We start from the raw sequence: 22,910 nt of genomic DNA, 5'->3' as shown, positions 1-22,910 counted from the left end.
TTTTCCCACAAACAATGACACAACCACCATGGCCCAGAAAAGGTAGTATGAATCACATAGACATAAGTAGGTAGGAGACAATCTCCTGAGTTTCTTTTGGAGTTAGAAAGGCCTGGGAGGACAGATGAAGATTTCAGTGTTTCTGCTAGAGATACAAGAATATCATCTTACAGTGAGAGAGCTAGTGACCAGCAAAGCATCCTATGAGTAGAATAAGAAGTAGTTGAACTACAGGATTCAGCATGGTCCGCATTGCCAGCAACTGGCTGAGAGTGATTCAAGCCACATGGATTGCCAAGGAGAGAGAGATACCTGAGGACAAGAAGGGGTGAGTCAGTTGTGGAGGATTAAGGAAGCCACTGTTGTGATCTAGATGCCCCGCCACAAACACCCCAACCGGTGCCTGCCCCAAAGTATAACATTTCCCATGGTAACACACGAAGGTGAAAATCATGAATATGTATGAGTTTTAGATGAGTCATCTGTAGATGACTGAGAATTTACTGACTTTGCCTGAGTTCATAATTAAGTGGCTGGAATAAGTTTCTGCATCAGACTTAAATGGCAGCTTGAAAGAGAAATTATTATCAACTATAAAAACATAAAGTTACCCAGAGGAATGGTACGGGGAGGGAGGTGGGAGGGGGGTTCAGGATGGGGAACATGTGTATACCCGTGGCAGATTTATGTTGATGTATGGCAAAACCAATACAATATTGTAAAGTAATTGCCTCCAATTAAAATAAATAAATTTAAATTTTTAAAAATAATAATAAAGTTATAATTTTACACTCCTGAAATAGTAGATTAAAAATTAATTAATACACACAATCTATCAAGCAAAGGTAAGAAGTTATTATACTGGGGTATCCTGCATTTATGGCCAAGAGACAAAGATGATGAACTTCATGGTATGTCAATAGATGACCCAAAGAAAATTATTTCAGTGAGTGAAATTAAGAATAACAACTTACTTGTTGATTCACCTCAAGGAGCATCTGGAGAACATGTTACTTTCTGATTTAAGCAGAGTCAGGGGTTTACAGTGCAGTTTACAGTTAAAGTTGAGTACACGACTTTGTGATTTGGGATTAGGCAGCAGTTTTATACTTTAACCAAAACTCATGATTTTCCATGTCCTTTGCTCATGTATAAAATAGGATTGATAATACTCTCTACTCATAGGCTTGTTGTGTGGATTAAATAATATCCTGATGTGTTAAAAAGTTGAGTATTTATTTAACATATTATTAATAACTCTCAGCTGTTTTTTGAAAATTTTACCAGCTTTCATGAGGTATATTTGACAAATAATTATGTATCTTTAAGATGTAATATGATGTACTTAGAGAAGTATACATTGTGAAATGATTACTATAATCAGGTTAACACATCCATCACCTCATATAATTTATTAGTGTGTATGTGTGTGTGTGTGTGAACATGAGCTCTAACCTCTTAGCAACTTTCAAGTGTACAATACAATATCATTAACTACAGTTGCTTGCTGTACAGTAGCTCTCCAGAACTTAATCACCCTGCACAGCATAGACCTTACTACCTTTGACCAACACCTCTCCATTTTCCCCACCGCTTAGGCACTGGCAACCATTCTGCTTGACTACAAGCTGACTTTTTTAGATTTCACATGTAAGTAATACCATGCAAAACTTGTCATTCTGTGTCTGGCTTATTTCATTTAGCATAATGTCCTCAAGGTCCATCCATGTTGTCACAAATGGTAGGATTTCCTTCTTCTACAGAATGAATACTATTACAGTTCATAGGCATGTGTGTGTCTCACATTTCCTATCCATCCCTTGCTGAATACTTACGTTGTTTCCATGTCTCAGCAATTGTAATCAATACTGCATTGAACATGCAAGTGCAGATACCTCTTTAAGATCCTGATTTAATTCTGTTAATATATACCCAGAGGTATAGGACTGCTAGATCATATGGACCAGTTGGATCATATGATGAATCACATATTACATATATATTTATTATAATAAATATATTACATATAATGGAATCTATTCCTTTAAAAAGGAAAGAAATTCTGTCATCTGGGACAACATGGATAAAACTGGAGGATATTATGCTAAGCGAAATAAGCCAGAAACAGACTATGTGATCCCACATAATTGAGGAAACTAAAATAGGCAAACTCATAGAAGCAGAGAGCAGAGTAGTGGTTGTCAAGGCCTGAAGGGAAGGGAAAACAGGAAGACAGTGGTCAAAGTGTACAAAATTTTATCGCGGAAGGTGAATAAGTCCAAAAAGTTACTGCCAATATAGTGCCTACAGTTAGCAACATTGTACTGTAACTTAAAAGTTCACTGAGAGTAGATCTTATTTTAGATGCACTTATCTCAAAAAATAAAGTAAGGAAGGCTGGATGAAACTTTCAAAGGTGATAGATATGTTTATTTGATTGATTGTCATGACGGTTTCACAAGTGTACACTAATCACAAAATTCATGAAGTTGTATACATGAAATATGTATGAACTTTTCAATGTGAATCATACCTCAATAAAGTGATATTTTTAAGAAAGAACTGTTATGTCATCAGAGGGACTGATACCATCCCATCATATGGGAAATCTAAATTCGGCACCAGAGATTTTAGGCAAATGCATATTTAAACAAAGGGGCTTTTCACACTGATTTGTCTAGAGAACTGGTTTGAGCCAATTTATTCCTGAACCATCCATACCAACTGAATGGTTCCTCATACGATGAAATGTTCTCTCCATAAATTTGTAAAAGCAGTATCAGTGGCAGCCGTGGTGATGGAAGCCAGACATCAGGGTGTAGAGCAAGTAAAAAGTAAGAAGATATAAAATAAAACAGTTAATTCAGACCACACTCTCAAGGAATTTAGCATTAAAAAAAATGAAAGAGGAAAACAATAACAAATAGTGTCGAAGTGAGAAAAATTTTAATGGGAAAAAGATTTGACCATATTAATGTATGAAGAAGAAGAAATTAAAATAGAGAAATGAGAAGTTTGAACAGAAAAACTGCCAAGGAAGCACTTAGGCTGGTTAAGTCTAATCACTCTTAGACTAGTCACTGTGACCAAGGGCCTTGGATACTATAGTTGTTTATACCCAGGAAATGGGCCCATCATAGAATAGAGGTCAGGCTACTAAAATTCTGGTGCACTTAAGCCCGGAAGTTGTGAGGTCACCCATAAAACACACCCTTTTTCTCCTTCACTGTTTTTCTCTACCAGTTGTTCTCAGCCTTCCTTCGCATTTGAACTGCACTTTGGTCTGGGGCTCAGTGTTCCTGTAAACCTCAGTTCCCAGCGTCAAATAGCCAGTTTCAGCATTAATGTTGATAAGTCATCCAATAACCTGATTTCACGTTTCTATAATGACTAACTCTATCCACTGTTGCTCAACATGATTTCAGCCTTGTACTAATTAGGTGATCTTCAAGATATGATCATTCATCTCATCTGAACGGTAACACCACTGTTCTTTAATCTCCAGTTTTAATCTTCCTGGTTTCTCACTTTTTCACTTGCTTTCTAAAAATTCCAGTTCTTCAGTCCATCCCTTCATTCCATCCATCACTATCAATCTATGAGAGCTTCATTCTATTTCTCTCTGTCTTGAAACCATGACGCATCATTTTAGCAACCCTCATGTTTGTGAGGGCTTCCCTGGTGGCTCAGACAGTAAAGAATTTGCCTGCAATGCAGGAGACCTGAGCTCAATACCTGGGTCAGGAAGATCCCCTGGATAAGCGAATGGCAACTCACTTCAGTATTCTTACCTGGAGAATTCCCTGGACAGAGGAGACTGGCAGGCTACAGTTCATGGGGTCACAAAGAGTCAGATATGACTAAGTGACTAACATTTTCACTTTTTCATGTCTGTACCTTCAATGTCTGCCCACTTGTTCTTTCATTGGATTCACAAGCCTTACTCACTTTCTCCATTTCTATATCCAGGGCAATAATTCTAGCAAACATAATCCAACAACACATTAAAAGAATCAAACACCATGATCAAGTGGGGTTTATCCCAGGGATGCAAGGATTCTTCAATATAGGCAAATCAGTGTGATATACCATATTAACAAATTGAAAGGTAAAAACCATATGATCATCTCAATAGATGCAAAGAAAGCTTTTGACAAAACTCAACACCCATTTATGATGAAAACTATACAGAAAATGGGCATAGAGGTAACCTGCTACCTGCTAAGTCACTTCAGTCGTGTCCGACTCTGTGCAACCCCTTAGACGGCAGCCTACCAGGCTCCCCATCCTAGGGATTCTCCAGGCAAGAACACTGGAGTGGATTGCCATTTCCTTCTCCAATGCGTGAAAGTGAAGTCGCTCAGTCGTGTCCGACCCTCAGCGACCCCATGGACTGCAGCCCACCAGGCTCCTCCATCCATGGGATTTTCCAGGCAAGAGTACTGGACTGGGGTGCCATTGTCTTCTCCGAATATTAAACCTTCATCTCTGTGGATGCTACAGCACCACTCAAGGGTGCTGTACATTTCACATGTCAAAGAACACAGCCACAGACAGCAGGTTCCTGAGGGTGCCCAGAGGACCTTGTACAAGGACATGATGGTGGAGAGGTAACCTACCTCAGCATAATAAAGGCCATATATGAAAACCCACAGGAAACATTATTGTTGATGTTAAAAACTGAAAGCATTTGCTCTAAAATCAGGAATAAGACAAGGGTGCCCATTCTCAAAACTATTATTCAATATAGTTTTGGAAGTCCTAGCAATCAAAGAAGAAAAAGAAACAAAAGGAATCCAGATTGGAAAAGAAGTAAAACCCTCACTTTTTGCAGATGACATATACTATTTATAGAAAGTCCTAAAAAGGCCACCAAAAGTATGCAGGTCAGGAAGCCACAGTTAGAACTGGACATGGAACAACAGACTGGTTCCAAATAGGAAAAGGAGTATGCCAAGGCTGTATATTGTCACCCTGCTTATTTAACTTCTATGCAGAGTACATCATGAGAAACGCTGAGCTGGAAGAAACACAAGCTGGAATCAAGATTGCCGGGAGAAATATCAATAACCTCAGATATGCAGATGATACCACCCTTATGGCAAAAAGTGAAGAGGAACTAAAAAGCTTCTTGATGAAAGTGAAAGAGGAGAGTGAAAAAGTTGGTTTAAAGCTCAACATTCAGAAAACGAAGATCATGGCATCCGGTCCCATCACTTCATGGGAAATAGATGAGGAAACAGTGGAAACAGTGTCAGACTTTATTTTGGGGGGCTCCAAAATCACTGCAGATGGTGACTGCAGCCATGAAATTAAAAGACGCTTACTCCTTGGAAGAAAAGTTATGACCAATCTAGATAGTATATTCAAAAGCAGAGACATTACTTTGCCGACTAAGGTCCGTCTAGCCAAGGCTATGGTTTTTCCTGTGGTCATGTATGGATGTGAGAGTTGGACTGTGAAGAAGGCTGAGTGCTGAAGAATTGATGCTTTTGAACTGTGGTGTTGGAGAAGACTCTTGAGAGTCCCTTGGACTGCAAGGAGATCCAACCAGTCCATTCTGAAGGAGATCAATCCTGGGATTTCTTTGGAAGGACTGATGCTAAAGCTGAAGCTCCAGTACTTTGGCCACCTCATGCGACGAGTGGACTCATTGGAAAGACTCTGATGCTGGGAGGGATTGAGGGCAGAAGGAGAAGGGGGCGACAGAGGATGAGATGGCTGGATGGCATCACTGACTCGATGGACATGAGTCTGAGTGAACTCCAGGAGATAGTGATGGACAGGGAGGCCTGGCGTGCTGCGATTCATGGGGTCACAAAGAGTCGGACATGACTGAGCGACTGAACTGAACTGAATTAATGAATTTAGTAAAGTCACAAGATGAAAAATTAATACACAGAAATCCCTTGTATTCCTATACACTAAAATAAAAACTCAGGAAGAGAAACTAAAAAAACAATGCCATTCACCATTGCAACAAAAATAATAAAATACCTAGGAACAAACCTACCTAAAGAGAAAAAGACCTATAAGAAAACTATAAGACATTGATGAAAGAAATTAAAGACACAAACAGATGGAGAGATATACCATGTTCCTGGATTGGAAGAATTAATACTGTGAAAATGACTATACTACCCAAAGCAATCTACAGAGTCATTGTAATCCCTATCAAATTACCAAAGACATTTTTCACAACACTAGAACAAAAAAGTTCACAATTTGTATGGAAATATAAAAGACTCCCCAAATGCCAAAGCTATATTGAGAAAGAAAAACAGAGCTGGAAGAATTAACCTTCTTGACTTCAGACTATACTACAAAGTAATAGTCATCAAGACAGTACTGTATGGGCACAAAAACAGAAACATCTATCACTGGAACAGGACAGGAGGCCAGAGACAAGCCCACACACCTACAGGCACCTTATTTTTGACAATAATATCCAAAGGAGAAAAGACAGCCTCTTCAATAAGTGGTGCTTGGAAAACTGGACAGGTACATGTAAAAGAATGAAATTAGAACACTTTCTAATACCATACACAAAAATAAGATGGAAAAACAAAAACCCAATCAAAAAGTGGGGAAAAAACCTCAACAGACATTTCTCCAAAGAAGACATACAGATGGCTAACAAATACATGAAAAGATGCTCATCACTCATCACTAGAGAAATGCAAATCAAAACCACAATGAGATACCACCTCACACTGGTCAGAATGCCATCATCAAAAAGTCTCCAAAAAAAATCTTGAGAAAGAAGAATGGAACTGGAGGAATCAACTTATCTGACTTCAGGCTCTACTACAAAGCCACAGTCATCAAGACAGTATGGTACTGGCACAAAGACAGAAATATAGATCAATGGAACAAAATAGAAAGCCCAGAAATAAATCCACACACCTATGGACACCTTATCTTCGACAAAGAAGGCAAGAATATACAATGGAGTAAAGACAATCTCTTTAACAAGTGGTGCTGGGAAAACTGGTCAACCACTTGTAAAAGAATGAAACTAGATCCCTTTCTAACACCCCACACAAAAATAAACTCAAAATGGATTAAAGATCTAAATGTAAGACCAGAAACTATAAAACTCCTAGAGGAGAACATAGGCAAAACACTCTCCGACATAAATCACAGCAGGATTCTCTATGACCCACCTCCCAGAATACTGGAAATAAAAGCAAAAATAAACAAATGGGACCTAATTAAACTTAAAAGCTTCTGCACAACAAAGGAGAATATAAGCAAGGTGAAAAGACAGCCTTCTGAATGGGAGAAAATAATAGCAAATGAAGCAACTGACAAACAACTAATCTCAAAAATATACAAGCAACTTATGCAGCTCAATTCCAGAAAAATAAATGACCCAATCAAAAAATGGGCCAAAGAACTAAATAGACATTTCTCCAAAGAAGACATACAGATGGCTAACAAACACATGAAAAGATGCTCAACATCACTCATTATCAGAGAAATGCAAATCAAAACCACAATGAGGTACCATTTCATGCCAGTCAGAATGGCTGCTATCCAAAAGCCTACAAGCAATAAATGCTGGAGAGGGTGTGGAGAAAAGGGAACCCTCTTACACTGTTGGTGGGAATGCAAACTAGTACAGCCACTATGGAGAACAGTGTGGAGATTCCTTAAAAAAACTGTAAAGAGAACAGCCATATGACCCAACAGTCCCACTGCTGGGTATACACACTGAGGAAACCAGAATGGAAAGAGACACATGTACCCCAATGTTCATCGCAGCACTGTTTATAATAGCCAGGACATGTAAGCAATCTAGATGTCCATCAGCAGACGAATGGATAAGAAAGCTGTGGTACATATACACAATGGAATATTACTCAGCCATTAAAAAGAATACATTTTAATCAGTTCTAATGAGGTGAATGAAACTGGAGTCTATCATACAGAGTGAAGCAAGCCAGAAAGAAAAACACCAATAGAGTATACTAACGCACATATATGGAATTTAGAAAGATGGTAATGATAACCCTGTATGCGAGACAGCAAAAGAGACACAGAAGTATAGAACAGTCTTTTGGACTCTGTGGGAGAGGGCAAGGGTGGGATGATTTGGGAGAATGGCATTGAAACATGTATATTATCATATGTGAAATGAATCTCCAGTCCAGGTTCGATGCATGATACAGGATGCTCGGGGCTGGTGCACCGGAATGACCCACAGGGATGGGATGGGGAGGGAGGTGGGAGGGGGCTTCAGGATGGGGAACACATGTACACCCATGGAGGATTAATGTCAATGTATGGCAAAACCAATAGAATATTATAAAGTAAATAGCCTCCAATTAAAACAAATAAATTAATATTAAAAATAAATAAAAATTACAACATCATAGAAAATTTCAAGATGCATATAAGAATAACAGAAATGATCCAGAGAGATGATATGGGGTGGGAGGAGGGAGGGGGATTCAGGATTGGGAGCTTGTATACACCCGTGGTGGATTCCATCAATGTATGGCAAAACCAATACAGTATTGTAAAGTAAAATAAAGTAAAAATAAAATAAAATAAATAAAAGCAGATAGTATTAAAAAATAAAAATAAAAAAATAAACTCATCAAATAAAAAGAAAAGACTCTGATGAAAGAAATTGAAGAAGATACAAATAAATGAAATGATGACTGGATAGGAAGAATTAATATTGAAAATACCTAGACTACCTAAAGTTGTCTACTGTTTCAATGGACTCTCTAACAACATTTCAATGGCATTTTTCACTAAACAGATAATACTAAAATTTGTATGGAACCACAAAAGATCTCAAATAGCCAAAGCAATCCTGAAAAAGAAACATAAAACTGCAGATATCACACTTCTTGACTCCAGACTTTATTGAAAAGCTACAGTAATCAAAACATTACGGTACTGGCATCAAGCCCGACCTTGGTGCTTCCCAGGTAGTATTAGTGGTAAAGAACCCATCTGCTAATACAGGATATGGAAAAGACACGGACTCAATCCCTGGGTTGGGAAAATCCCCTAGAGGAGGAAATGGCAACCCACCCCAGTATTCCTGCCTCGAAATCTCATGGACAGAGAAACCCGGTGGGCCACAGTCCCTGGGGTCCCAAAGAGTCAGACATGACTGAGACACTAACACACCGGAATAAAAACTGACACACAGGTCAACGGGACAGAATCAAAAAATAATCCCTCACAGGTATGATTAACTAATATTTGACAAGGAGCCAAAAATACCCATTGGAGAAAGGACAGTCTCTTCTATAAATGATACTGGGGGGGAAAGGGTATTCACATGCAGAAGAATAAACTTGGATGATTATCTCATAATAATAAATGACTTGCTCAGTCGTGTCTGACTCTTTGAAACCCCATGGACTATACCCCACCAGGCTCCTCTGTCCATGGAATTCTCTAAGCAAGAATACTGGAGTGGGTAGCCATCCCCCTCTAGAGGGGATCCTCCTGACCCAGGGATTGAACCCAGGTCTCCTACGTTGCAGGAGGATTCCTTACCATCTGAGCCACCAGGGAAGCCACCAGGGAAGGTATTTGAACACCAAATACAAAAAATCAACTCAAAATGGATATAGAGAATTATATATATACAATGGAATATTATTCAGCCACAAAAAAAAGGAAATCCTGCCATTTATAACAACATGGATGGACCTTGAGGGCATTATGCTAAGTGAAATAAGTTAGAAAGGGAGAGACAAACACTGTTATGATCTTATTTCTGTGTGGATTCTAAAGACATCAAACTCATAGAAACAGTTCAGAGTGGTGGTTGCTGGGGTTAAGTGGTACGTAAATGGGGGTATTTTGGGCAAAGGGTACAAACTTCCAGTTATAACATGAATAAGTTCTGAGTTTCTAGGGTAGAACATAGTGACTACAGTTAACAATACTTTATTGTATACTTGAAAGTAACTGTGAGAGTAGAGCTTTAATGCTTTCATTATAACAACATCAAGAACAAAATGGTGATTATGTGTGGTAGAGGCTATGATAACTAACTTTATTGTGGTAAAACATTCTGCAATATATACATGGACCAAATCATTACACTATATACCTTAAACTTACATGAGGTTATATGTCAATTATATTTCAATAAAGCTGAGAAAAGTTCAGAACAAATTAAATACTTAAGGCATGAAGCCATAAAACTAATAGAAGAAAACATACAGAATACACTTCTTGATTTTGACCTGGGCAAAGATTTTTTGATATGACACCAAAAGTACAGGCAACAAAAGCAGTAACAGGAATAACTGGGACAGCATCAAACTAAAAAGCTTCTGCAAAGTAAAGGAAATAGTCAATGAAATGAAAAGGCAACTTATAGAATAACAGAAAATATTTGCAAACCACATGCCTGGTAAGGGTTAATATCTGAAATATATAATAAATTCACACAACTCAATAGCTACATAGATACCTATACAGATTCATACATGCATACATGATTTTTAAATGGGCAAAAGATCTGTATAGACATTCCTCCAAAGACATATAAGTAGCAAACATATATATGAAACCCCATGAACCTCATGAAACCTTGAGAACCCCATGAACAGTATGAAAAGGCAAAAAGATATCACACTGAAAGATTAACTCCCCAGGTTGGTAGGTGCCCAATACACTACTGGAGAAGAGTGAAGAAATAACTCCACAGGGAATAAAGAGACAGAGCCAAAGTGAAAAAAATGCCCGATTGTGGATATGACTGGTGATGGAAGTAAACTCTGATGGTGTAAAGAACAATTTTGCATAGGAATCTGGAACATTAGGTCCATGAATCAAGGTAAATTAGAAGTGGTCTAACAAGAGATGGCAAGTGTGAACACCAACACTTAGGTGCAATCTCAAAAATGAAAGAATGATTTCTGTTCACTTCCAAGGCAAGCCATTGAATATCACAGCAATCCAAGTCTATGCCCCAACAAGTAATGCTGAAGAAGCTGAAACTGAACAATTCTATGAAGACCTACAAGACCTTCTAGAACTAACACCTAAAAAAGATGTCCTTTTCATCACAGGGGACTGGAATGCAAAAGTAGGAAATCAAGACATACCTGGAGTAACAGGCAAATTTGGACTTGGAGTACAAAATGAAGCAGGGCAAAGGCTAACAGAGTTATGCCAAGAGAACGCACTGGTCATAGCAAACACCCTGTTCCAACAACACAAGAGAAGACTCTGCACATGGATATCACCAGATGGTCAACACCAAAATCAGATTAATTATATTCTTTGCAGCCAAAGATGGAGAAGCTCTATACAGTCAGCAAAAACAAGACTGGGAGCTGACTGTGGCTCAGATCATGAACTCCTTATTGCAAAATTCAGACTTAAATTGAAGAGAGTAGGGAAAACCACTAGACCATTCAGGTATGACCTAAATCAAATCCCTAACGATTTTACAGTGGAAGTGACAAAAAAAATTCATACCAGTTAGGCAGCATCACTATGAACAAAACTAGTGAAGGTGACGGAATTCCAGTTGAGCTATTTCAAATCCTAAAAGATGATGCTGTGAAAGTGCTACACTCGATATGCCAGCAAATTTGGAAAACTCAGCAAGGGCCAAATGACTGGAAAAGGTCAGTTTTCCAATCCCAAAGGACAATGCCAAAGAATGTTCGAACTATCACAAAACTAAACTCATCTCACACTCTAGCAAAGAAATGCTCAAAATTCTCCAAGCCAGGTTTCAACAGTACATGAACCATGAACTTCCAGATGTTCAAAGTGGATTAAGAAAAGGCAGAGGAACCAGAGATCAAATTGCCAACATCCACTGGATCATCGAAAAAGAAAAAAGTTCCAGAAAAACATCTGCTTATGCTTTATTGACTATGCCAAAGCCTTTGACTGTGTGGATCACAATAAGTTGTGGAAAATCCCTCAAGAGATGGGAGACCACCTGACCTGCCTCCTGAGAAATCGGTATGCAGGTCAAGAAGCAACAGTTAGAACTGGACATAGAACAACAGACTGGTTCCAGATTGGGAAAGGAGTACATCAAGACTGCATATTGTCACCCTGCTTATTTAACTTATATGCAGAGTACATTGTGTGAAACCCTGGGCTTGGTGAATCACAAGCTGGAATCAAGATTGCTGGGAGAAATATCAATAACCTCAGATATACAGATGATACCACCCTTATGGCAGAAAGCAAAGAAGAACTAAAGACCTTCTTGATGGAAGTGAAAGGGGAGAATGAAAAGGCTGGCTTAAAACTCAGCATTTAAAAAACAAAGATCATGGCATCTGGTCCCATCACTTCATGGCAAATAAGTGGAGGAATAATGGAAACAGTGAGACTTTTTATTTTCTGGACTCCAAAATCACTGCAGATGGTGACTACAGCCATGAAATTAAAAGATGCTTGCTGCTTGGAAGAAAAGTTATGACCAACCTAGACAGCAGATTAAAAAGCAGAGACATTACTTTGCCAGCAAAGGTCCATCTAGTCAAAGCTATGGCTTTTGCAGTGGTCGTGTCTGGATGTGAGAATTGGACTATAAAGAAAGATGAGGGCCAAAGAATTGATGCTTTTGAACTGTGGTGTTGGAGAAGACTGTTGAGAGTCCCTTGGACTGCAAGGAGATCCAACCAGTCTATCCTAAAGGAAATCAGTCCTGAATATTCATTGGAAGGACTGACGTTGAAGCTGAAACTCCAATACTTTGGCCACCTGATGCGAAGAACTGACTCATTGGAAAAGATGTTGGGCAAGATTGAAGGTGGGAGGAGAAGGGGATGACAGAGGATGAGATGGTTGGATGGCATCACCAATTCAACGGACATGCATTTGAGCAAGCTCAGGGAGTTGGTGATGGACAGAGAAGCCTGGTGAGCTGCAGTCCATGGGATCACAAAGAGTCTGACATGACTGAGTGACTGAACTGATCTGATGCACACAGAAAAGAAAGAGGTTTAAAAAAAAAGACAGAGAGAGGCAAAGACAGAGTTAGAGAGACTGAGAAACAGCAAGAGAGGAGGAATGAGTAGAAGTCACCGACTTTTCATAAATCAGTCCACATGTTAGAACCCAATCTCATTGTCCATCCACTAAAAACAGTGGGGATTATACAAGGATGTGTAACCAGGAACCAGGAACCCTGTGAGCTACAATGGGGGCAGCCCACCACATAGGCCAAGATGAAACACTCAGATCCGAATCTAAACACAATAAGGGGACCTGGAAGGCTGTAGGCCAGAGAGGACAATATCTGAATTTCATTTAATTTAAACTCTCCCACAAAGGACTGGGAAACAGGCAGGAAGGGGAGTGAGTGACTTTCCCTAGGCTTGTTGCAGTTGTGTTCTGTGCTACAGTAGCCCTTTATGTAATCCCTCCTTTGCTAAGTCTGTCCATGAGCCATGTGTGATACCAGCCTATGGGCTTTACAGGCAATGTAGGTGTTTATAAGTCTATACACCTGATGGTCTCCCTAGGAAGTAGACACCAGAATGACCTCATTGCGCAGATGGGTAGCTTGGGGACCCTGAGAGGCATGTTGCTTCTCAAGGGACACATCACTGATGAGAAGAAGCTGGGTCTGAACCCAGCTATGTCTTTAGAGTTGGGGTCCTTACTGCACCCAGGCCTCCCTGAAACCATGAAGTGGGTTGTATTGGTATCACTGTGCACGGACAATGCACGGGGTTGGGGGTGAATAGTCATCAGTGCAGAGGTAGGAGTTTTATGTAAGTGGTAAGCCCAGAGAAGGGGATCCCAGGAAGTGACCTCAATTCCCTGGCAATGAAACCAATGAACTCAAGAGAATTCAGTAAGTGAACAGAAAAAAAGAAAAAGAAAGAAAGTGAAGTTGCTCAGTCGTGTCAGACTCTTTGCAACCCCATGGACTGTAGTCTACCAGGCTCTTCTGTCCATGGGATTCTCCAGGCAAGAATACTGGAGTGGGTTGCCATTTCCTTCTCCAGGGGATCTTCCCAACCCAGGGATTGAACCCGGGTCTCCCACATTGCAGGCAGACACTTTACCCTCTGAGCCACCAGGGAAGCTAGGGCTTATCAAATGTAAAGTTTGCTGCAATTCAAATAACCCTCTGCTCAATTTCATATCACTAAAATCATATGAACACTTAAAATTTGTATTTTATTTTCAGTAGTCAATATGCCCATGTGTAGAATCTTCTCTTGTGTTGTTGGAAGAGGGTGTTTGCTATGACCAGTGCATTTTCTTGGCAAAACTCTATTAGTCTTTGCCCTGCTTCATTCTGCATTCCAAGGCCAAATTTGCCTGTTACTCCAGGTGTATCTTGACTTCCTACTTTTGCATTCCAGTCCCCTATAATGAAAAGAATATCTTTTTTAGGTGTTAGTTCTAAAAGGTCTTGTAGGTCTTCATAGAACCATTCAACTTCAGCTTCTTCAGCATTACTGGTTGGGGCATAAACTTAGATTACCGTGATATAGAATGGTTTGCCTTGGAGATGACCAGAGATCATTCTGTCGTTTATGAGACTGCATCCAAGTACTGCATTTCGGACTCTTTTGTTGACCATGATGGCTACTCCATTTCTTCTGAGGGATTCCTGCCCGCAGCAGTAGATATAATGGTCATCTGAGTTAAATTTACCCATTCCAGTCCATTTTAGTTTGCTGATTCCTAGAATGTCGACATTCACTCTTGCCATCTCTTGTTTGACCACTTCCAATTTGCCTTGATTCATGGACCTGACATTCCAGGTTCCTATGCAATATTGCTCTTTACAGCATTGGACCTTGCTTCTATCGCCACTCACATCCACAGCTGGGTATTGTTTTTGCTTTGGCTCCATCCTTTCATTCTTTCTAGAGTTATTTCTCCACTGATCTCCAGTGGCATACCGGGCACCTACTGACCTGGGGAGTTCCTCTTTCAGTATCCTATCATTTTGCCTTTTCATACTGTTCATGGGGTTCTCAAGGCAAGAATACTGAAGTGGTTTGCCATTCCCTTCTCCAGTGGACCACATTCTGTTAGACCTCTCCACCATGACCCGCCTGCCCTGGGTTGCCCCTCGGGCATGGCTTAGTTTCATTGAGTTAGACAAGGCTGTGGTCCTAGTGTGATTGGATTGACTAGTTTTCTGTGAGTATGGTTTCAGTGTGTCTGCCCTCTGATGCCCTCTTGCAACATCTACCATCTTACTTGGGTTTCTCTTACCTTGGGCGTGGAGCATCTCTTCACGGCTGCTCCAGCAAAGCACAGCCACTGCTCCTTACCTTGGATGAGGGGTATCTCCTTCTGCCGCCCTTCCTGACCTTCAACGTGGGATGGCTCCTCTAGGCCTTCCTGTGCCCATGCAGCCACCACTCCTTGGACGTGACTAAGTCCATATGCTGCCATTACTGTGCCCTAAAGCCGTAACAAGAGAAGCTACCACAATGAGAAGCTACTGTGTAGAGAGAAACTAGAAAGTAGCCCACACTCACTACAACTAGAGAAAAACCTGAGCAACAGTGAAGACCCAGTAGAGCCAAAAATCAATCCAGCAATAAATTTTTTTTTAAAAAAAAAGAACGCTTTTCCAGGGATTGGTTACCCAGGTCAAAGACACCTTGCAGAGAATGATGGAGAAGTTCTATACAGTCAACAAACACAAGACCAGGAGCTGACTGTGGCTCAGATCATGAACTCCTTATTGCCAAATTCAGACTGAAATTGAAGAAAGAAGAGGAAACCGCTAGACCATTCAGGTATAACCTAAATCAAATCCCTTATGATTATACAGTGGAAGTGAGAAGTAGATTTAAGGGCCTAGATCTGATAGATAGAGTGCCTGATGAACTATGGAATGAGGTTCTTGACATTGTACAGGAGACAGGGATCAAGACCATCCCCATGGAAAAGAAAGGTAAAAAAACAAAATGGCTGTCTGGGGAGGCCTTACAAATAGCTGTGAAAAGAAGAGAAGTGAAAAGCAAAGGAGAAAAGGAAAGATATAAGCATTTGAATGCAGAGTTCCACAGAATAGGAAGAAGAGATAAGAAAGCCATCTTCAGCGATCAATGCAAAGAAATAGAGGAAAAGAACAGAATGGGAAAAACTAGAGATCTCTTCAAGAAAATTAGAGATACCAAGGGAACATTTCATGCAAAGATGGGCTCAATAAAGGACAAAAATGGTATGGACCTAACAGAAGCAGAAGATATTAAGAAAAGGTGGCAAGAATACACAGAAGAACTGTAAAAAAAGATCTTCACGACCCAGATAATCATGATGTGTGACCACTAATCTAGAGCCAGACATCCTGGAATGTGAAGTCCAGTGGGCCTTAGAAAGCATCACTACGAACAAAGTTAGTGGAGGTGATGGAATTCCAGTTGAGCTATTTCAAATCCTGAAAGATGATGCTGTGAAAGTGCTGCACTCAATATGTCAGCAAATTTGGAACACTCAGCAGCGGCCACAGGAATGGAAAAGGTCAGTTTTCATTCCAATCCCAAAGAAAGGCAACGCCAAAGAATGCTCAAACTACCTCTCAATTGCACTCATCTCACACGCTAGTAAAGTAATGCTCAAAATTCTCCAAGCCAGGCTTCAGCAATACGTGAACCGTGAACTTCCTGATGTTCAAGCTGATTTTAGAAAAGGCAGAGGAACCAGAGATCAAATTGCCAACATCTGCTGGATCATGGAAAAAGCAAGAGAGTTCCAGAAAAACATCTATTTCTGCTTTATTGAGTATGCCAAAGCCTTTGATTGTGTGGATCACAATAAACTGTGGAAAATTTTGAAAGAGATGGGAATATCAGACCACCTGACCTGCCTCTTGAGAAATCTGTATGCAGGCCAGGAAGCAACAGTTAGAACTGGACATGGAACAACAGACTGGTTCCAAATAGGAAAAGGAGTATGTCAAGGCTGTATATTGTCACCCTGCTTATTTAACTTATATGCAGAGTACATCATGAGAAACGCTGGACTGGAAGAAACAAGCTGGAATCAAGATTTCCAGGAGAAATATCAATAACCTCAGATACGCAGATGACACCACCCTTATGGCAGAAAGTGAAGAGGAACTAAAGAGCCTCTTGATGAAAGTGAAAGAGGAGAGTGAAAAAGTTGGCTTAAAGCTCAACATTCAGAAAATGAAGATCATGGCATCCGGTCCCATCACTTCATGGGAAATAGATGGGGACACAGTGGAAACAGTGCCAGACTTTATTTTGGGGGGCTCTAAAATCACTGCAGATGATGACTGCAGCCATGAAATTGAAAGACGCTTACTCCTTGGAAGAAAAGTTATGACCAACCTAGACAGCATATTCAAAAGCAGAGACATTACTTTGCCGACTAAGGTCCATCTAGTCAAGGCTATGGTTTTTCCAATAGTCATGTTTGGATGTGGGAGTTGGACTGTGAAGAAGGCTGAGCGCCGAAGAATTGATGCTTTTGAACTGTGGTGTTGGAGAAGACTCTTGAGAGTCCCTTGGACTGCAAGGAGTCCGTTCTGAAGATCAATCCTGGGTGTTCTTTGGAAGGAATGATTCTAAAGCTGAAACTCCAGTACTTTGGCCACCTCATGCAAAGAGTTGACTCATTGGAAAAGAATTTGATGCTGGGAGGGATTGGGGGCAGGAGGAGAAGGGGACGACAGAGGATGAGATGGCTGCATTACATCACTGACTCGATGAATGTGAATCTGAGTGAACTCTGGGAGTTGGTGATGGACAGGGAGGCCTGGCGTGCTGCGATTCATGGGGTCGCAGAGTCGGACACGACTGAGCGACTGAACTGACTGACTGAACTGAGTCAATATGCCCAGAGCAACTAGCTAGGTGCTGCAGAAAATAAATGGTATTTGCCTACAATTTACTTATAAAAATATATTAGGTAAAGACTTGTAAATGTGAAAAAGGAATAAAATAATAAAATTTAAGCCTTTTTAATTTTGCAATTCTAGACCATTAACTACATTCACAACACTATACAACAATCACCACTGTCTAGTTTCAAAATACTTTATTCTTCCAAATAAAACCCTTTATCTGATGCATGCAGTCCCCAATTCCTCCCTTCCCCAGCCCCTGGCAACCCCTAATCCCCTTTCATTCTCTGTTTCTTTACATATTCTCAATGTTTCCTATAAATCAAATTATACAAAAGTGGTTTTTTGTGTCTGCCCACATATTTAAGAGGAACTGGTGACTTTTTTATTTTGTTTTTATCTGAAATAGCACTTTTGTTACTTGAAAGGGAAATCCACATGGATTAAAGATGAAATGTACAAAATGAAGCATTAGTAAATATGTGCATAAAATTGGCATACACACATGGTTCTAAGTGTGACACCAAAGGACATGAAACAGTATATTCCTCCTAAAAAAGAAAAGTCATGTGAGAAAGAACATATGGAAGAGAAACAGACTCACAGACACAGAAAACAGACTTGTGGAGAGAACAAGATGGTGCAGGAGTAGGTGGACGGGGAGTATCTCTCTCTCCAAAGATACATCAGGAATACACCTTCAGACACAGAAGTGCATGCAGAACAGCAGCTGAGAGCAGCTGTTCTGAAATGAATATATGGAAACAAATATATAGAACCAATGGAAAAGAATATATCAGTTCAGTTCAGTTCAGTCACTCAGTCGTGTCCAACTCTTTGCGAACCCATGAATCGCAGCATGCCAGGCCTCCCTGTCCATCACCAACTCCCAGAGTTTACTCAGACTCACGTCCATCAAGTCAGTGATGCCATCCAGCCATCTCATCCTCTATCGTCCCCTTCTCCTCCTGCCCCCAATCCCTCCCAGCATCAGAGTCTTTTCCAATGAGTCAGCTCTTCACGTTGGAAGAGCTGACTGGCCAAAGTACTGGAGTTTCAGCTTTAGCATCATTCCTTCCAAAGAAAACCCAGGACTGATCTCCTTCAGAATGGACTGGTTGGATCTCCTTGCAGTCCAAGGGACTCTCAAGAGCCTTCTCCAGCACCACAATTCAAAAGCACTAATTCTTCAGCGCTCAGCTTTCTTCACAGTCCAACTCTCACATCCATATATGACCACTGGAAAAACCATAGCCTTGACTAGACAGACCTTTGTTGACAAAGTAATGTCTCTGCTTTTTAATCAGCTGTCTAGGTTGGTCATAACTTTTCTTCCAAGGAGTAAGCGCCTTTTAATTTCATGGCTGCAGTCATCATCTGCAGTGATTTTGGAGCCCAGAAAAATAAAGTCAGCCACTGTTTCTACTGTGTCCCCATCTATTTCCCATGAAGTGATGGAATCAGATGCCATGATCTTTGTTTTCTGAATGCTGAGCTTTAAGCCAACTTTTTCACTCTCCTCTTTCACTTTCATCAAGGGGCTCTTTGGCTCCTCTTCACTTTCTGCCATAAGGGTGGTATCATCTGCATATCTGAGGTTATTGATATTTCTCCCAGCATTTATGATTCCAGCTTGTGCTTCCTCCAGCCCAGCATTTCTCATGATGTACTATGCATATAAATTAAATAAGTAGGGTGACAATATACAGCCTTGACATACTCCTTTTCCTATTTGGAACCACTCATCATTAGTGAAATGCAGATAAAAACTCAATGAGATATCACCTCACACTGGTCAGAATGGCCATCATCAAAAATCTACAAACAGTAAATGCTGGAGAGGGTGTGAAGAAAAGGGAATGCTCTTGCACTGCTGGTGGGAATGTAAATTGACACAGCCACTATGGAAGGTGGTATAGAGATTCCTTTAAAAACTAGGAAACAAAAATTGAAAAGACACATGTCCCATTGTTCATTGCAGCACTATTTATAATAGCTAGTAAATGGAAGCAACCTAGATGTCCATTGACAGATGAATGGACAAACAAGTTGTGGTACATATACCCACTGGAATATTGCTCAGCCATAAAAAGGAAGGCTTTGAGCCAATTCTAATGAGGTGGATGAACCTACAACCTATTATGCAGAGTGAAGTAAGTCAGAAAAGGAAAAATAAATGTCATATTCTAATGCATATATATGGAATCTATAAAAATGGTACTGAAGAATTTATTTAAGGGCAGCAATGGAGAAACAGACATAGAGAATAGACTTATGGACATAGGAGAGGGGAGGAGAGGGTGAGATGTATGGAAAGAGTAACATGGAAACTTATATTACCATATGTAAATTACATAGCCAATGGGAATTTGCTGTATGGCTTAGGAAATTCAAACAGGGGCTCTGTATCAACCTAGCTAGAGGGATGGGATGGGGAGGCAGATGGGAGGGAGGTTCAAAAGGGAGAGGTTATATGTACCTATGGCTGATTCATGTTGAAGTTTGACAGAAAACAACAAAATTCTGTAAAGCAATTATCCTTCAATTAAAAAATTAATTAATTTAAAAAAAAAGACTTGTGGTTGCCTAGGAGAAGTGGAGGGTGAGGGTTGGATTGGGAGTTTGGGACTAGCAGATGCAAATTATTATACAGAGAATGGATAAACAACAAAGTCCTATTGTATAGCACAGAGACCAATACTCAATATCCTATAATAAATCATAATTGTTAAATGTATACAGAGATGTTCAACTCAATAGCAACTAAAAAATATTAAGTTAAAACAGCAAAGAGATGGCATTCCATACCTGATAGATGGCCAAATATTAGCTAACAATTATTTATGAAAGAAACTTACAAGGATTATAGTGAAAGTTACATCATCTCCATTGCATGAGTACTTGATCAAATTATACCTACATATAAAGACTCTGATGCTGGGAGGGATTGGGGGCAGGAGGAGAAGGGGACGACAGAGGATGAGATGGCTGGATGGCATCACCAACTCGATGGACGTGAGTTTGAGTGAACTCCAGGAGTTGGTGATGGACAGGGAGGCCTGGCGTGCTGTGATTCATGGGGTCACAAAGAGTCAGACACGACTGAGCGACTGAATTGAACTGATACACTATGATCCAGATATATTCATCCAGGTATAATTCTCTAAAATATTATCATATAAATTCTTGAGGAAACATGTATTAAATGTTTATTGCAGACAATTCCGTCCAACTTTCAATGTCCCACACTCTTGGCCTGGACTTCCTCGGCTTCCTGTTTGCCTTCCCTACCTCTTCCTCACCTCCTCCAATAACCATAGCATCCAGGGACTGGGCTGAGCAGGCAGCAGAATTTTCCAAGAAATAAATTCTCCAAGATGTCCAATCTGGTGAATGTCTCATGATGAGAGCCACAGGCCGACGTGCTAATTCAGACACGGACTGGTGAAATCTAGCCACTCCAAAGCCTAAAAACAAGTGAGAAAAATTTTTGCCACCCAGGAGAAGAAAAGCACCACACTCTAGCAAAACCGCTGCTAAGTTATCCACTAGCACCATAAGAACTCAGAAGGAACTAGCTGAAATAACCTTGATTCTCCCCTCCTAACTTGCTGGGCCAATGGAGACAACATTGATGAGTGGAAATCGACTACACTTGGTCCACCAGGTTCTGTATGTGAAAGTGATATGTTCTTTCTGGATATCACATTTTCATCTTACTGTCCACACCAAATATTTCTTTTAATTTTTTTATTTTATATTGGAATATAAGCTGGCTAAAATGTTTGGCTAGTTTCAAGTGTATAGCAAAGTGATTCAGTTATACATATACATTCATCTCTTCTTTTTCAAACTCTTTTCCCATTTAGGTTATTACGGAGCATTGAGTAGAGTTCTCTGTGCTACACAGTAGGTCATTTTGGGTTATCTATTTTAAATAAAGCAATGTGTGGCTTTCCCTCAGTGGTAAAGAATCAGCCTGCCAATGCAAGAGACTGGTGATTGATCCCTGATCTGGGAGGATTCCATGTGCCTTGGAGCAAATAAGCCCATGTGTCAGAATTATTGAGCCTGTGCTCTAGAGTCCAAGAGCCACAACCACTGAGTCCACATGACACAACTCCTGAAGTCAGCGTACCCTAGGCTCTGTGCTCCCCCACAAAAGAAGCCGCTGCAATGAGAAGCCCACGCACCACAAGAAAGTAAGCTGACACACTACTAAAGAATAGACTCCACTCTCTGCAACTAGAGAACACAGCAATGAAGGTCCAATACAGTCAAAAATAAATAAAATTTTTTTAAAATATAATACAATGTTCTGCACCAGAACCTATAACAGCAACATCCACAGTCCAGGAATCATCTGTCTGGACATCCTTAAAGACAAACAGAGTATCTTTGACAATTTCAAAGGTTTTGCTGTCAGTTTGTTCTTTTGACTGACTGCAACCCTGTGGATCCTCTGCTCAAATGTATAGACATTCAGTATTTGATCAATAGAGCAGAAAATGACAGGATAACTGGTAAGTGAACCAAGAAATATACAACATAAATCACATAATTTCTGTGCAATGTTAAGGAACTGAAGGCATCTTATCAGGATGCTGCAAATCTTCAGAGCCTCTACTTACAAACTCTGTGGACATCTTACACTGATTCTGCTCTCTGCTTTGTCCTTTGAAGACTGGGAGACTCCCCCAAAACATAAATGCTACCAAGAACAGATTTTATAGCTATAGACACTTATGTTTAAAATGCCTACTTGCAAGTTGTTTTTTTCCTCTGTAAAAACATGTTTTTATTTCCTGAACCTATAAAATATTAGAGTGCGTTTTAGCCTAATTCATTATTTTCATGAAGTTATAAGAGACTGGAATCAAGATTGCCAGGAGAAATATCAATAACCTCAGATATGCAGATGACCCCACCCTTATGGCAGAAAGTGAAGAACTAAAGAGCCTCTTGATGAAAGTGAAAGAGGAGAGTGAAAAATTTGGCTTAAAACACAACATTCAGAAAACTAAGATCATGGCATCTGGTCCCATCACTTCATGGCAAATAGATGGGGAAACAGTGGAAACAGTGACAGACTTTATTTGGGGGG

General features: G+C 40.1%; 1 pseudogene; it reads left to right on the top strand.

The window, feature by feature from the left end:
- LOC102171219 lies at positions 243-22,358 on the top strand (annotated as a pseudogene).

Source organism: Capra hircus, chromosome 5, assembly GCF_001704415.2.
Source record: "Capra hircus breed San Clemente chromosome 5, ASM170441v1, whole genome shotgun sequence".
Taxonomy (NCBI): Eukaryota; Metazoa; Chordata; class Mammalia; order Artiodactyla; family Bovidae; genus Capra; species Capra hircus.
Note: the sequence above shows the minus strand (reverse complement) of the source record. Positions and strands in the feature narration are given on the sequence as shown.